Genomic DNA, 17,057 nt, shown 5'->3' on the forward strand with positions numbered 1-17,057 from the left:
TATTTGATCTTCCTGTAAGAACCTCTGCATTTTGACACCTAGATCACCAACCTGCACCTTTTCATCTCAGAGATACCATTATACCGTATATGGTATATAATGTAATAAAGGTCATTGAACTTTGAAAGGCTTTGACCTTGAATTTCATGGGTGAATGAGCATTGTAGGTACTTAATTTGATTTTATTTGATCTTCTTGTAAGAATCTGTGCATTATGACACCATGATCACCAACCTGTAATATTTTATCTGGGAGATACCATTATACAGTATGTACGAAAAGGTTATTGACATTTGACCTTGAAAAAAAACACTTTCCCCAACCCGTATTCCTCCTAACTTTTTTTTTGGTAAATGTTGACACCCATACCTACTCAAATCAGTCAAAAAACCATCTCCAATAATTTTATTCCAGTTGGTTACTAATTACGGGATACTACCCCCCTTCCTGATCTGAACAAGGTACATGTAAGCATTACCCCCGCCCTAAAGAAACAAATATACATCTCTCTCTCCTAGCATATTCCTACAATCCTCAGGGGGAGAGTGTTCCAACGACAGTGCTGTAACCATGGTAACAGATCATCGAATATTTCCTCGCCCCCCAAAAAAAATAAATAAAAAAAAAATAAAAAAAAATAATAAGACACAAGAATTGGCTGAATTTTGAAATATATTAAAAATAATTTTCCTAAATATACTGGAATTTACATATCAAACTGTCTTGTAGACGATGTAAAAATATTGGTTAGAATATTGGTTTCAATTACTTAGTTCATTCGGGGACTCGAATATGTTCGTTTCAGAGTTCGTTCAGCAAATTCACCGAGTATGGGATAGTGCTATCCTTGAGTCTGTTTGTTCTGAATTTTATTTGCGGAACTTGGGGTCTCTTTCTAAGCCTCATAGAGAGTGCAGTTTCCGGCGCCACTGGCATCAAATGGTGACATGGTCCTGTCGGCTTCTTCAGTTCCTTAGCAAATTGGAGACAAATCATTTGCCGTCGTTCAACAAGGGTACTCAAGTTCAACAAAACGAGAGCATCATCATAGTGTGTGAATTGACGTCCAAGGATGATTTTCATTGCCCTTTTTTTGATGTTTTCAAGTTTTCGGATATGATCCTTGGTCAGTCCTGGATTCCAGACTGGAACGGCGTATTCGACTGTTGGTCTGGGTCCACACCGAAAGACAGAAGCTTTCTGACAGCTACGTTTTGATCGATGCGGTCAAATGCTTTGCTAAAGTCAGTTAGTATCAATGTAGATACAGTTTTGGGTTTATCCGAGTTCAGACACAGATGGTGAAGGATGTCAACAAGACAATGGACCGTGGATAGACCTTTCCTGTTTCCAAATTGTTGAGAGTCAAGATACGGATTCATATCCTGCATTGTCCATTTAGCAATGAAGCTCTCTGCTACCTTGGCGAATTGATCCGTCAGGGAGATTGGTCGGATCGCTTCAAGGGTAGCAGGGGTTGACTTCGGAACTGGCACGACAGTAGCTCGCTTCCACTGCCAAGGGACGCAGCCGCTTTGGTATGATGAGTTAAGAATCTTCGTCAACGGCACACACAGTTCCAGAGCAAACTCTTTTATCAGGCGTCCAGATATTCCATCTGGGCCACAAGCTTTAGAAGGGTTAACAGCTTTGAGTTCTCTGAAAACTTCCCATGGCTCTAGCAACGGACATGGACGTGCAGGTAAGTATGAAGGTAACTTGGTTCTGTCTAAGGGGAGGATGTCGCTGGCAACACCAATGAAGTGTTCGTTGATTCTATTCGCGATGGCAACGTGATCATCATTGTCCATATCTGGTATGTTGATCCTGATGCCTTGTTGTTTACCAGTCGTCATATTGCGTATCCCCCTATACCAGCCAGCAGGATCACTTTTCTTCAGATGTTGGATTCTTTCCGAGTAATATAAACGTTTGGCATCTTTTATCTCCCGTTTTATCTTGTTGCTCCAATAGCGAGAGAGAGTATCATTTCCATCACTGAATGCCACTTGACGTTTACGTATCATCGCTTTGATTTCCGGATTCATCCACGGTTTGTCGGCTATACGACACTTGACAGAACGAACAGGAAAATATGTGTCAATTGCAGTATTAAGCGCAGTGTAAAATATGTTACACTGCTCACTGGCGTCATCTGATTGATTCAGTTCGGTCCAGTCGTGTTCACACAACCATCTACCAAAAGCCCGGATACTGCTGTCCTTCATTGGTCTTTTCGTTTTAACAAATGTTTTGTTTAGTGGGGGATGCGAATCACGGGGCCTCCATACCACGGTTGAGTGATCGCTGCTGCCAATAGGAGCATAGATCTCGACGTCTTCATAAAGCGAGGCTATGTTGGTCACTATTTTGTCCAAGGTATTAATTCCCTTTGTTGGCTTATTAACAACCTGGGAGAATTTCTTGTTCAGAAGTAATTGATCAACATTTGATTTGATTTGATTTGATTTATTTATTTCCGTTTCACAATTGTACATAATATGATAAACATAACATAACAAGGTCGAAAATACTACAAGACAAAATATAATATATATAACATAATCATAGATTTAAGGAACACAATTCAGTAAATAAAGATATCTCAAATGACATTTGTATTTAAAAGTAAAACGGAGGGACTTGCCGAAAAAAAGCAAAGCTTGTACAAGAGACAAGCCCCTATCTTAGTGACATTACAAAATTACAACAAATAAATATTGGGTCTTAATAATTGTTTTGTTTAAAAATAAATACAAACAATGTTTGTGCACTTGACAAAAACGTAACTGATGGATCGTGTGAGAAAAAAATTACGTTTTACAATATTATAAGAGAGGGGGAGGTGAGGGGGGGGGGGACAGGAGGGACAGAGGAGTGCAGTACACTAAGTAGAAAGAAAGAAGAAGGCGGGCAGCAGGAGCAGGTACTTTGGCTAATTGTAATTTTAAGAAGAAAATAATTAAACGAATAATATACATGACTATGTATATAATATGAGCGCATATAATACGCATATACACAATAGTCGAGTATGATTAAATTAGCTATTCAGCTTGACCTGTTTGCGACGAGTATTGCAGAATTAACATTTTTTTCAGTTTGCGTTTAAAAATATTTACATTGGGGGATTCTTTGAAATCTTGAGGCAGAGAGTTCTAGTAGGCAGGCCCAGAGAAGACAAATGAATTCTTTGCAAATAAAGTTCTTTTTAAAGGGAGATGATAATATTGTCGTTGCCTTGTTGGGTAGCAGTGTACGGATGTATTTTTACGGAACATATTAGAGAAAATGGCGGGAAGGTCGTCCTTGCTTAATTTAAACATAAATTGACTAAGTTCGAAAAGATACATGTCACTTACTTTAAGAATGTTATTTTCAAAAAATAAGATATCAGTATGTGATCTAAAGTGTGTTTGAAAAATTATTCTTAGAGCTTTTTTCTGAAGAAGTAATATTCTATTTAGTTGTGTTTGTATTGCACATCCCCAGGCAATAATTCCATAATTAATATATGGTAGAATAAGGGTGTAATATAATGTTAACAAAGTGCGGGAAGGGAGAAAATGTTTGAGTTTATTAATAATTCCAATGTTTCTAGAAATTGTTTTACATATACTATCGATATGAGGCTTCCAGGATAATTTGTCGTCAATAAGGACACCCAAGCATCTGGTAGTGGAAACATTATTAAGAACGAAATTATCAAAGAAAATACTGTCAGGTAGAGTATTGATTTTATTGCTGAAAAGCATGTAGTTTGTCTTCTGGTGATTAAGCGAAAGTTTGTTGGCCTTGATCCAATCTGTAACATTTGTTAGTTCAAAATTTACGATTCTAACGAGTTGGTTAATATCATCATGGGAAAAGAAAATATTGGAGTCGTCAGCAAAAAGTATAAATGAAAGTAAATTTGATGTATTTTTAATATCATTGATGTAAGTAATAAAAAGAAGTGGGCCTAATAGGCTACCCTGTGGGACACCGCAAGTAATTGGAAGAGTAGTCGAATTGCTATTATTTACTGATACAAATTGGGTCCTATCAGTGAGGTAACTCCTGAACCACTCCAAGGCCTTCCCTCTAACTCCATAATGACACAGTTTATGAAGGAGAATTTCATGATTTATAGTGCCGAAGGCCTTGGAGAAGTCCAGGAAAATACCGACAGTATGACAACTATTATCGATGGAAGTGGTGACTTTATTAATAAATGACAGAATAGCATGGGAAGTACTATGGTTTTTACGGAATCCAAATTGGAAGTTTGAAAAAATGTTGTGTAATTTGAAAAAATCACTTGTTCTAATATGGACAAGTTTTTCTAGAATTTTAGATAGTGAAGTTAGTAAGGATATTGGACGATAGTTGGAAACGAGTTGGCTATCACCTTTTTTTAAAAGTGGGATGACTTTGGAGATTTTCATTTTATTAGGGACCCGTCCAGTGCTAAGAGAGATATTAAAGATATGTACCAATGGATCAACGATGGCTGTAATGATTTTTTTAGAAGAAAGTTGGGTATACCGTCATACCCCGGGCTTTTCTTTTTCTGTAAATTGCTAACAATATTAATGATTTCCATCAAATTAGTAGGATTAAAAAACATGGAATTGGGGTTAGGGTCGTCAAGGAAATCGGAAAAGGATTTGTTAGTTCGAGGTATATTTTTAGCCAAGTTGTTGCCAACATTTGAAAAATATGAATTGAACTCTCCTGTGATTATATTAGTGTCGTCTGTGATAGTATTGTTTGATTTTATTTTTGTGATTGTAGAGCTTTTTTTCTTTTTGTTCAGTACATTATTAATAATCTTCCAAGTATTTTTCATATCATTTTTGTAAATGTTTAATTGGGAAGTGTAGTAATCCTTTTTGGCTATACGTAATAATGTGGTAAGGGTGTTTTTATAACAAGTGTACTTAGAACGAGAGTTTTCGCTTGGTTTAGAAATATATTTATAATAAAGATTATTTTTACGGTTAATAGATCGTAAGATAGATTTAGTAATCCACGGATGTATTGGGATTTTTTTATAATTTGACTTTCGGTTGGTGATAAGAGGGACGTGGGTGTCTAGAGAAGATGTTAATTTGGTAATAAAAGAGTCGTAAGCTACATCAACCTATGTGGAGTCAAAAATGGTCGACCAGTCTGTATAGTCTAAATCATTAATTAAATGGGAAATGTTATCATCGGTTATTTTACGATAGGAAGTATTATATGATTCATTCTTAGAAAGTTTATTTTTAGACAACTTTGCAAAAATTGAAAAGTGATCAGAAATATCGCTAAGGACTATACCAGCTTGGGGGGTAGGATATGTTACATTACTAAAAATATTATCTATAATAGTTGCAGAAGTGTTAGTTACTCTCGTTGGTTTAGTAATTAGTGGTAAGAAAGAATTAGTCAGAAACGTTTCGAGAAACTCTTGCGAGATATTGTTAGTGTTGCAATTCATTAAATTGATGTTGAAATCCCCCATAAAAAAACAATCTTTGTTTTTCAGAAAAGGATTGAGTAAAAAGTCATTGAGGGTTTCCAGAAAATGTTGAGTATTTGAATTAGGAGGTCGGTATAAAACTCCCAGTATCAGATTTTTTTCCTTTTGGATTTATGATTTCAACAAAGAGTGATTCTAAAGCGTCATTGGATAAAGTCATATTATTTATAAGATTATATTCGTATTGCTGGGGTATATAAAGCGCAACACCACCACCGGGTCTTAGAGTTCTGTTATTAACAACTAGATTAAAATCGGAGAGTGCAAAAAGAGAACAAGGATTTTCCGAGAACCACGTTTCAGTTAATCCAATGATTGAATGTTTCGGAAACTGATTATTATCAAGAAATAATTTTAACTTATCGAAATTCTTCTTGGCACTACGAATATTTAGATGGAGAAGAAAAATATTTTCTTCAAGACTGCTAGAATTAATTAAAGATTTAAAATGTTGTTCTGTAAAATACTGTGAAGTAATAAGCTGTCCACATGGGTAATTTTGGGTCAAAGTTTGAGTTAAGATCAGCAGTATTATCATTCAGGTAGTTTTTTATATAAGTATCAAAATAGGGGTTTTCTGACGAAGCGCCGTGTTGTGATGAAAGGGACAACAGGTCATCGTTGCATAACGAGCTGAATGGAAAGTCAGACAAATCAGCCGTCGGAGCTGGGAAGAATTACACTAGATATAGTCCAGGATAGGCCCCATAGACAAGGGGTCGAACCTTGTTTTTTTAGATATACAATGTTTTTTTATGGTTTCTTGTCAATTCGAGGGTGCTGATTCCGAATCTTAATGATGCCACTCTTGTAACCTTGAGCATTTTCCGCAAATTGGCAAAATCCAATATGGCCGCCAAAATATGCAAATTACCCATGAAAATCATAAACTTGCCCACACATTAGCTATAAAATGCATGTAGTTGTTGTGCAGAAGTGAAATACAAATTGGAAAAGCGATATTTGACAAAATATCTATGTTATTGATATTCAAAATGGCCGCCATAACCCCTGTATACTTTATTATGTAGAATATGAATGGGGACAAATATTTTTTTCAAACAAGAGCACTATTATTGCATGTGATTGTGACCTGCAAGTGGACTACTGTCTGAAAACATGACTATTAACAAAACTATGTCATTTGTATACTATCTAATGTGATAAATACTGTATTATGATATTCAAAATGGCTGTCATAGACCCATTATACTGTGTACAATATATAAAAGGGGACAAATAATTTTCACAACCTTTGAATTTGTTTGACTTTAAAATGCCAATAACTGCGAAATATTGGTGTAACACTGTCTGACAACAAAGATTTCTAACGAAACATATAATTTCCCTTGGAATTTCGGTAATTATGCTGCATGTTGACATTCAAATGGCTGCCATAGGCCCTATCTGTATTATGAACAAAGCGAATGAAGAAACTAATTTTCACATGAGTAAAAACAATAAAATGAATGTAATTGTAATCTACGAGTGAAATATTGTATAAAAACATGTTTTCTGGCGAAACATATCATTTCCTTTTTCATGCATGAGATAAATGCTGTATTGTAAAATTCAAAATGGTCCCTATGGGCCCTTACAGTATTATCTACAATGTAAATGGAAATAAATACTTTTGAAAGAATTAGGATTTGCCTGACTATGAAATCCATATAATTTTGTTGTATAAGGAAAATATTGTTTGAAAACGTGATTTTTTTAATTAAATATAACATTTCCTCTCCCATGTAGGTGATAAATACTGTATTTTGACTTTCAAAACGGCCGCACAAGCCCCTACAAATTCTGTAACATGCGTATAGGGAAACTAATAATCACCAGAATGAGAACCAAAAACGCACGTAACTATGTGATGTATAGGTAAAATTTGGTCTTGAACATGATTTCTGACTAAATACATCACATAATGGTTGAGAAGGTAATCAAGGCCTTACTTTGAAATTCAAAATTGCTGCCATAGCCCAAAGTAGTATGTACATTGTAACTGGGGACAGATAATTTTGACAAAATTTTTACTATGAAAATGGCTTAATTTTGATGTAAGTGTTAAGTATTGTCTAAACCCAATGATTTCTAACGAAATATATCATAGCTTGTGTCATAAAGGTGATGAATGCTGCCTTTTAATAATGAAAAATGGCCGCCATAGTCCCTTATCTTAATATGTAAAATTTGAATGGGGAAAGATCATTTCCACAAAGAAACATATTGCAGCCATTTTGAAATTTAAATATAGCATTTATCACCTAAACAACATAAGAAATGATCTATTTGGTTAGAAATCATATTTTCAGACGATATTTCACTCATACATGCAACACCATTTAGTCAAGCAAAGCCAAATTCTGTTAAAATTATATGTTCCCATTCACAAAGTACATAATAGGCCTACCGTTAGGGCCTGTAGCGGCCATTTTGACTTTCAAAATACATTATTTATCACCTACCTGGCAGAATGAATGATATATCTTGTTAGAAATTATGTTTTCAGACAATATTTTACTCTTAAATCACAATTATATGCATGTTATGGTGCTGACTCCTGTGAAAATTGGTTTCCCAGATCGATTGTACATAATACAGTCAATGTCTTTCGGCGGCCATTTTGAAAGTCAAAATACAATATTTAACACAAATATGAGACCCAAATAATATATTTCGTTGCAAATTATATTTGAAGACAGTATTCCACTAATTTACCACAAAAAATACGTTTTAGTGCTCACCTTGTGATTGTTTTTGTCCTCTCTCACATCGTAGATCATAATTTTAGGGCCTTTGGCGGCCATATTAAATATCAAAATACAGGGTTTATCACATACATGGCATGTTAAATAATAAATTTCGTTTACAATAATGTTTTTAGTCAGTATTCCACTCGTTTTTCTTAACAAAATGCATTTAAGTGCTCACTCTTGTGATTTTTTTGTGTCACCATTCACATTGTACATAATAGTGTTAGGGCTTTTGGAGGCCATTTTGAATATCAAAATACAGGATTTATCACATAACTGACATAACAAATGATATACATGTAGCTCGTATCATTTTTCACTGAAATAATTTGCTCTTAGCCAATCAGATAGCTCGTTTCATTTGCAATAATTTGCTCTTAGCCAATCAGAAAGCTCGTATCATTTGTCAGTGAAACAATTTGATCTTAGCCAATCAGATAGGTTGTATCATTTGTTAGTGAAAAAATTTGGTTCTAGCCAATCAGATAGCTCGTATCATTTTTCACTGAAATAATTTGCTCTTAGCCAATCAGATAGCTCGTTTTATTTGTAATAATTTGCTCTTAGCCAATCAGATAATTCGTATCATTTGTCAGTGAAACAATTTGCTTTTAGCCAATTAGATAGCTTGTATCATTTGTCAGTGAAAAATATTGCTATTAGCCAATCAGAAAGCACGTTTCATTTCTAATAATTGGCTCTTAGCCAATCAGATACCTCGTTTCAGTCAGTGAAATAATTTGCTCACCCTAACCCTAACCCACTCCAAACGAGCCATGTTCGTTCCGAGGGGTCTTCTAGCATCCAAACGGCTTAACCCTTTGCGTGCGACGGGCTTCCACAGAAGCCCAGCGAGTTGTTCACTTAGCTACGGCGGGCTTCTACAGAAGCCGAGATTTTTTGGTCTAATTCGATGAAGTTTTTCAGCTTTTCCGTAATTGTTATGTATTAAAACCTCTGCCATTATTTCCTTTATAAACCTATTTCGATAACAGAATGAAAAAAATATACAGCTACGTGGGGAAAAATCCCGAAAATAGGAAATCATTTCAACTTTACCCGATTTTTTCGTTGGATTCAGACGGGGACGAATAAATTTGGTGACGGGCACGTACGCGCGCGCAAAAGGCCTGATCACGTGACATGTTCGGATCACGTGATTTGATCCATATCGTACACCAACATATTTTCTGCAAGATCGTCACGTAATAAGCTACGCGTTTATTCACCATTTCCGTCTTATTATTTGTTTCATCAAGGAGATTTCACTCTAGAATGATATCTCCTCGGTTTCATCGATCGATTGTATTTTCAGAAAAACAGAAAAGCTTGTACGAGAGTAATGTCTTAGTACTTTGAGCTGATCTCGGTACACTTTTGAACTTTTTCACTCCCCATAATATAATCATCTCTCTTCTTCTCATTATTTTTGTCTACTATTCTGTAAAAAAAAAAGAGAAAATAAAGCAGTTTAGCGCACCATTCATCTTATGCTGTTTTCAAAAGGAAAACGTCCATGTTTTTCATGATATCCGCACTACCCGAACAAAAGAAGGTCAGGGCGGCCACTCAAACAAAATCCTTCCGAAAAGAGCAGGATACAGATGGTCAACGCCCCGAACAAAAGGAAGATTAGTGTTTTTCGAGAGGATGACTTATTGAATGCTTTTCGTACTTAGCAATACAAAAAGCTTTTATGAATACTTTTTTTTATTTCGACCAACATACCGGAACTAAAAACAACAAACTTTGTCTCATTTACCAACAACTCGTAGGTGCTTATGACATCCGTCAGTGATTCAAAGCGCTTCCCCTTGGTGATGATGCATATAAGGATGAAAGGTGAACCATTTAGGGAAATTGTAGAAAAAAATGTTCAGATGTCACGGAGAACGAGAGAGAATGAGAGACAGAGAATAAAAGGGTTAATAGACAAGTGCGCTTTGCTAAAATCCATGAATATCAACTTAAACGAATAACAACATGACTTTATTTTTGGTTATAGATTACTAAAAAAAATCCCATAACGTTTGTTTGTCGCAACTCGGTCTTCAGACCCTTGTCAAACTGATGACTTTTTTTTTTATTATTCTTGTTTGACATACCCCTTCCCCCTCCAGATAGAAATGTTCTGACCTGCACTCTAATATTGCTTGTTTGTCTCCTCTCTCCGATTTTCTGGGGTTTTTTTTGCCAATTTCTTATTTTTTTTTTAACCGGCGAAAAGCGTGGTAGAAAAGATTCATTTAGAAAAAATCCGACGCACCCGTTTTTGTTCCCGTTACTGCAAACAAACATTTGGGTCGCTTACCCTGGTTAGCATCAAAACCGAAATATCTTATTTCTTACATAAAAAAACAGGGGCCGCTGAGCGTTTTTGATAATGGAGGGGTTGAGCCGATAGTTGGAGGGAGTGCACCGGCTAAAAGAAAAATTACAAATTTATATAGACTTCGGATTTTTTGTACATGTTTGCTGAAGGGGAGAGGACTGAAACTTCCTACCAACTCCGCCGCTTCTGTACTATTAGATTGAACGATTAAAACGATAGAGGCAAAAGTGAATTATATTATAATAATAATAATAATAATAAAATTTTTTGTTCATTCTGGAAAATAAAGGTATATGGTATGCTGTGATTTCACCCAAAACGGATTATCGTTGTAATTATACACTTTGCAAATGATCTCTCTACAAGGAGGTAAAGAGACAATTCATGAGTAGCGGGACAATAGGCAATGAAAAAAAGCACTAGAGCAGACAACAAAGCGGTATCGATCGAACCCGACCTGTCCGCGCGTGCTGATTGCCCTTACGCATTTTTGTACACAGTGCCTATTGACTTGGGGGAAAAGCGAAGCTTTTACAAAATAACACGACTTTTTCCTCATAAATTTCTTAACTATTCTGTTGATTTGAGAAGCGAAACCTGTATTTCTAGAAAGAAAAATGTCTGATCTTTCATCTTTACATTTACTAAAAATCCTGAAAATACATCAGTTTGGCGCAATTAGCAATTGATTGGGAAAACACCGCCACAGATCCAAATACCAGCAATGTACCAAAACGGCTCCGCCGCAGGGAGAGGTATCGGGATTCGCGGGTCCGCACGCAAAGGGTTAATATACGGAAAATAAAGTAGATCCATTGCGAGCAGATTTTAGGCTTTTTCACGACCTGGCATAATTTGCCAAAATTGAGCAAAATAAGTATTTTCCCGAATTGAGCCCGAAACCCCCTTAAACCAGCCGTGTTCGTTCTGAAGGGTGTTATTGCATCCAAACGGGTTAATATACGGAAAATAAAGAAGATCTAGTCCGAGCGAAATTTTAGGCTCTCTCGCCCTAATCACGATCTTGCCAAATTGCCCTAAATTGAGCAAAATAAGTTTTTTTCCGAAATGCAGCCCAATACCCCCCAAACCAGCCGTGTTCGTGTTCAATGGATGCTAGAAGTAGCATCCATCGAATTTTTCCCCACTCGGGTTAGGGTAATTTGTAATAATTTGCTCTTAGCCAATCAGATAGCTCGTATCATTTGTCACTGAAATAATTTGCTCTTAGCCAATCAGATACCTCGTTTCATTTGTAATAATTTGCTCTTAGCCAATCAGATAGCTCGTATCATTTGTCAGTGAAACAATTTGATCTTAGCCAATCAGATAGCTTGTATCATTTGTCAGTAAAAAATATTGCTATTAGCCAATCAGAAAGCACGTTTCATTTGTAATAATTTGCTCTTAGCCAATCAGATAGCTCGTATCATTTGTCACTGAAATAATTTGCTCTTAGCCAATCAGATAGCTAGTTTCATTTGTCAGTGAAATAATTTGCTTTCAGCCAATCAGATAGCTCGTTTTATTTGTAATAATTTGCTCTTAGCCAATCAGATAATTCGTATCATTTGTCAGTGAAACAGTTTGCTCTTAACCAATCAGATAGCTTGTATCATTTGTCAGTGAGAAATATTGCTATTAGCCAATCAGAAAGCACGTTTAGTTTGTAATAATTTGCTCTTAGCCAATCAGATACCTCGTTTGATTTGTCACTGAAATAATTTGCTAACCCTAACCTTAACCCACTCCAAACGAGCCATGTTCTGAGGGGTCTTCTAGCATCCAAACGGGTTAATATACGGAAAATAAAGTAATTCCATTGCGAGTGGATTTTAGGGTTTTTGCGCCCTGGCAAAATTGACCAAAATTGAGCAAAATAAGTATTTTACGAAATTGTGCCCCAAACTCCCTCAAACCAGCCGTTTTCGTTTCGAGGATTTCCTAGCATCCAAATAGGTCAATATACGCAAAATAAAGGAAATCTATTCCCAGCGGATTTTAGGCTCTTTCGCCCAACCCGCAAACTGGCCAAATTGGCCAAAATAAGTATTTTCTAAAATGGAGCCCAATACCCCCAAACCAGCCGGGTTCGTTCCATAGGGTCTTTTAGCATCCATCGAATTTTTTCCCACCCGGGTTAGGGTAGTTTGTAATAATTTGCTCATAGCCAATCAGATAGCTCGTATCATTTGTCACTGAAATAATTTGCTCATAGCCAATCAGATAGCTCGTATCATTTGTCACTGAAATTATTTGCTCCTAGCCAATTAGATAGCTTGTATCATTTGTTAGTGAAAAAATTTGGTCTTAGCCAATCAGATAGCTTGTATCATTTGCTAGTGAGAAAATTTGGTCTTAGCCAATCAGATAGCTCGTATCATTTTTTACTGATATAATTTGCTCTTAGCCAATCAGATAGCTCGTTTTATTTGTAATAATTTGCTCTTAGCCAATCAGATAATTCGTATCATTTGTCAGTGAAACAATTTGCTCTTAGCCAATTAGATAGCTTGTATCATTTGTCAGTGAAAAATATTGCTATTAGCCAATCAGAAAGCACGTTTCATTTCTAATAATTGGCTCTTAGCCAATCAGATACCTCGTTTCAGTCAGTGAAATAATTTGCTCACCCTAACCCTAACCCACTCCAAACGAGCCATGTTCGTTCCGAGGGGTCTTTCAGCATCCAAACGGCTTAATATACGGAAAATAAAGTAGATCCATTGCGAGCAGATTTTAGGCTTTTTCACGACCTGGCATAATTGGCCAAAATTGAGCAAAATAAGTATTTTCTAAAATGGAGCCCAATACTAACCAGCTGGGTTCGTTCCATAGGGTCTTTTAGCATCCATCGAATTTTTTCCCACCCGGGTTAGGGTAGTTTGTAATAATTTGCTCATAGCCAATCAGATAGCTCGTATCATTTGTCACTGAAATAAATTGCTCATAGCCAATCAGATAGCTCGTATCATTTGTCACTGAAATAATTTGCTCTTAGCCAATCAGATAGCTTGTATCATTTGTTAGTGAAAAAATTTGGTCTAAGCCAATCAGATAGCTCGTATCATTTTTCACTGAAATAATTTGCTCTTAGCCAATCAGATAGCTCGTTTCATTTGCAATAATTTGCTCTTAGCCAATCAGAAAGCTCGTATCATTTGTCAGTGTAACAATTTGATCTTAGCCAATCAGATAGCTTGTATCATTTGTTAGTGAAAAAATTTGGTTCTAGCCAATCAGATAGCTCGTATCATTTTTCACTGAAATAATTTGCTCTTAGCCAATCAGATAGCTCGTTTTATTTGTAATAATTTGCTCTTAGCCAATCAGATAATTCGTATCATTTGTCAGTGAAACAATTTGCTTTTAGCCAATTAGATAGCTTGTATCATTTGTCAGTGAAAAATATTGCTATTAGCCAATCAGAAAGCACGTTTCATTTCTAATAATTGGCTCTTAGCCAATCAGATACCTCGTTTCAGTCAGTGAAATAATTTGCTCACCCTAACCCTAACCCACTCCAAACGAGCCATGTTCGTTCCGAGGGGTCTTCTAGCATCCAAACGGCTTAATATACGGAAAATAAAGTAGATCCATTGCGAGCAGATTTTAGGCTTTTTCACGACCTGGCATAATTTGCCAAAATTGAGCAAAATAAGTATTTTCCCAAATTGAGCCCGAAACCCCCTTAAACCAGCCGTGTTCGTTCTGAAGGGTGTTATTGCATCCAAACGGGTTAATATACGGAAAATAAAGAAGATCTAGTCCGAGCGAAATTTTAGGCTCTCTCGCCCTAATCACGATCTTGCCAAATTGCCCTAAATTGAGCAAAATAAGTTTTTTTCCGAAATGCAGCCCAATACCCCCCAAACCAGCCGTGTTCGTGTTCAATGGATGCTAGAAGTAGCATCCATCGAATTTTTCCCCACTCGGGTTAGGGTAATTTGTAATAATTTGCTCTTAGCCAATCAGATAGCTCGTATCATTTGTCACTGAAATAATTTGCTCTTAGCCAATCAGATACCTCGTTTCATTTGTAATAATTTGCTCTTAGCCAATCAGATAGCTCGTATCATTTGTCAGTGAAACAATTTGATCTTAGCCAATCAGATAGCTTGTATCATTTGTCAGTAAAAAATATTGCTATTAGCCAATCAGAAAGCACGTTTCATTTGTAATAATTTGCTCTTAGCCAATCAGATAGCTCGTATCATTTGTCACTGAAATAATTTGCTCTTAGCCAATCAGATAGCTAGTTTCATTTGTCAGTGAAATAATTTGCTTTCAGCCAATCAGATAGCTCGTTTTATTTGTAATAATTTGCTCTTAGCCAATCAGATAATTCGTATCATTTGTCAGTGAAACAGTTTGCTCTTAGCCAATCAGATAGCTTGTATCATTTGTCAGTGAGAAATATTGCTATTAGCCAATCAGAAAGCACGTTTAGTTTGTAATAATTTGCTCTTAGCCAATCAGATACCTCGTTTGATTTGTCACTGAAATAATTTGCTAACCCTAACCTTAACCCACTCCAAACGAGCCATGTTCTGAGGGGTCTTCTAGCATCCAAACGGGTTAATATACGGAAAATAAAGTAATTCCATTGCGAGTGGATTTTAGGGTTTTTGCGCCCTGGCAAAATTGACCAAAATTGAGCAAAATAAGTATTTTACGAAATTGTGCCCCAAACTCCCTCAAACCAGCCGTTTTCGTTTCGAGGATTTCCTAGCATCCAAATAGGTCAATATACGCAAAATAAAGGAAATCTATTCCCAGCGGATTTTAGGCTCTTTCGCCCAACCCGCAAACTGGCCAAATTGGCCAAAATAAGTATTTTCTAAAATGGAGCCCAATACCCCCAAACCAGCCGGGTTCGTTCCATAGGGTCTTTTAGCATCCATCGAATTTTTTCCCACCCGGGTTAGGGTAGTTTGTAATAATTTGCTCATAGCCAATCAGATAGCTCGTATCATTTGTCACTGAAATAATTTGCTCATAGCCAATCAGATAGCTCGTATCATTTGTCACTGAAATTATTTGCTCCTAGCCAATTAGATAGCTTGTATCATTTGTTAGTGAAAAAATTTGGTCTTAGCCAATCAGATAGCTTGTATCATTTGTCAGTGAAAAATATTGCTATTTAGCCAATCAGAAAGCACGTTTCATTTGTAATAATTTGCTCTTAGCCAATCAGATAGCTCGTATCATTTGTCAGTGAAACAATTTGATCTTAGCCAATCAGATAGCTTGTATCATTTGTCAGTGAAAAATATTGCTATTTAGCCAATCAGAAAGCACGTTTCATTCTAATAATTGGCTCTTAGCCAATCAGATACCTCGTTTCAGTCAGTGAAATAATTTGCTCACCCTAACCCTAACCCACTCCAAACGAGCCATGTTCGTTCCGAGGGGTCTTCTAGCATCCAAACGGCTTAATATACGGAAAATAAAGTAGATCCATTGCGAGCAGATTTTAGGCTTTTTCACGACCTGGCATAATTTGCCAAAATTGAGCAAAATAAGTATTTTCCCAAATTGAGCCCGAAACCCCCTTAAACCAGCCGTGTTCGTTCTGAAGGGTGTTATTGCATCCAAACGGGTTAATATACGGAAAATAAAGAAGATCTAGTCCGAGCGAAATTTTAGGCTCTCTCGCCCTAATCACGATCTTGCCAAATTGCCCTAAATTGAGCAAAATAAGTTTTTTTCCGAAATGCAGCCCAATACCCCCCAAACCAGCCGTGTTCGTGTTCAATGGATGCTAGAAGTAGCATCCATCGAATTTTCCCCCACTCGGGTTAGGGTAATTTGTAATAATTTGCTCTTAGCCATTTGTCACTGAAATAATTTGCTCTTAGCCAATCAGATAGCTCGTATCATTTGTCACTGAAATAATTTGCTCCTAGCCAATCAGATACCTCGTTTCATTTGTAATAATTTGCTCTTAGCCAATCAGATAGCTCGTATCATTTGTCAGTGAAACAATTTGATCTTAGCCAATCAGATAGCTTGTATCATTTGTCAGTGAAAAATATTGCTATTAGCCAATCAGAAAGCACGTTTCATTTGTAATAATTTGCTCTTAGCCAATCAGATACCTCGTTTCATTTGTCAGTGAAATAATTTGCTCACCCTTACTCTAACCCACTATAAACGAGCCATGTTCGTTCCGAGGGGTCTTCTAGCATCCAAACGGCTTAATATACGGAAAATAAAGTAGATCCATTGCGAGCAGATTTTAGGCTCTTTCGCAACCTGGCCAAATTTGCCAAAATTGAGCCCGAAACCCCCTTAAACCAGCCGTGTTCGTTCTGAAGGGTGTTATTGCATCCAAACGGGTTAATATACGGAAAATAAAGATGATCTAGTCCGAGCGAAATTTTAGGCTCTCTCGCCCTAATCACGATCTTGCCAAATTGCCCTAAATTGAGCAAAAAAAGTTTTTTTCCGAAATGCAGCCCAA

Source organism: Lytechinus pictus, chromosome 3 (genome assembly GCF_037042905.1).
Source record: "Lytechinus pictus isolate F3 Inbred chromosome 3, Lp3.0, whole genome shotgun sequence".
Classification (NCBI taxonomy): Eukaryota; Metazoa; Echinodermata; class Echinoidea; order Temnopleuroida; family Toxopneustidae; genus Lytechinus; species Lytechinus pictus.